Raw genomic sequence first — 1,575 nt, 5'->3', positions numbered from 1 at the left:
CTATGATTATAATATGAGGGGGGGTGTGTGGCTTAGTTGATTAATTTTCTATTCGAGCTTGATATCTAAATTGCAAGAACTCGAGCTGGCGCTTGGGGAAAGTAGCTCTTCATCACCGTGTATGTCGCTCAATATCACCGTATCGGAGTAAAGAGACTCATTTGGCCGCCCTTCTCCTGAAATTATTTTTTCATCACACCAACAAGATTAACTTCTACCATGTAGTCTATTGAATCAATGAAACTAATAAGCCACCAAACAATGAAATTAGCCCTAAGAATAGCATCAATATCGATTCTAATTCATAAATTAAATCTATGGAGTATTGATGATCTAATCCAAACAAGAGAACAAGCAATTAAGAAGATGATGAACAAAAAATGAAATTAGCCCTAAGAATAGCTTGAATGTCGATTCTAATTCGTCTATCTATGGAGTATTGATGATCTAATAATCCAAACAAGTAGTAATTAAAGTGTTAATTAAGAAGATGATGAACAAACATACTGATCAATAGAGAGGAATGAGAAGAGGGTTGTGGCGTTAATTCTTCTCTAGGGAAGAAGAGCGATTCATCACATTTTAATAGAAAATTTTTTAACTAAAAAATCTAATTTTGGGGAAATATTCGATTTTCGTTAAAACAATATTTTTCATAATTTAATTATGAATAAATCTAATAAGATCATATATTCTGCAAATTTGAAAAGCCACGTATAAACCCTAGATCAACTTCAAATAAGGCTAACTGATTTAATCCTCTGAATAATTTTGGCATTATTAGAAAAACATAAAAAGGAAACGCCATCTGCGGGAATCGAACCCACGACCACGTGGTTAAGACGGCTTACTATTAGAGCATCTTCAATGCCGGCTAGCCGATCTGCCGCTAGCCGGTCGGCTAGCCGGACCATTGCAGCCGGCCGCCCCCAAATCCGCGTGGGCTAGCCGATCAGCTCGGCGCCGCCGATGCGCTTGCCTCATTGTGGCGGCCGATCGCCGACCCTTTTTCGTTTTTTTTTAAATTTTTGAAAACTTATATAAACGCGATTTTAATTTCATTTTCATTTGCACAATTTGTTTTAACGAGTTTTCTTCTCTCTAAATTTCGTACAAGAGCATCATCGAGCGATGAGTAACACGGTGGTGCAGTGGTGGTAGTGGTGGGGATGCCGAGGAGTACGAACGGCGATGAACGAGGCTATGGAGGCTTACATGAACCGCGAGATGGAGCGGTATATGCGAAGGGGTGGAACAGCAGCGATACCTCGCCCTCCACCGGTTGTCCACCGCCGAGCGTGATTGAGGGATCACGTACCCGCACATCAGCCGCTATATGACGACTACTTTTCGAGAACCCGCGGTTTCCCGCAAACATGTTCGGAGGCGTTTTAGAATGCACATGGAGTTGTTTATGCGTATCGTTGACGCTTTGGAGCGTCGGTATCTCGTATTTCCGCTAAGGCACGATGCGGTGGCGCACTCGCCACACCTCTATTCAAAAGTGCACGGCGGTAATCGGCTTGGCCTACGAGGCTCGCGACATGTGGGATGAGTACCTCCACATCGGTTAGA

The sequence above is a fragment of the Salvia hispanica genome, chromosome 5 (genome assembly GCF_023119035.1).
Source record: "Salvia hispanica cultivar TCC Black 2014 chromosome 5, UniMelb_Shisp_WGS_1.0, whole genome shotgun sequence".
Classification (NCBI taxonomy): domain Eukaryota; kingdom Viridiplantae; phylum Streptophyta; class Magnoliopsida; order Lamiales; family Lamiaceae; genus Salvia; species Salvia hispanica.
This window is presented reverse-complemented; position numbering follows the sequence as displayed.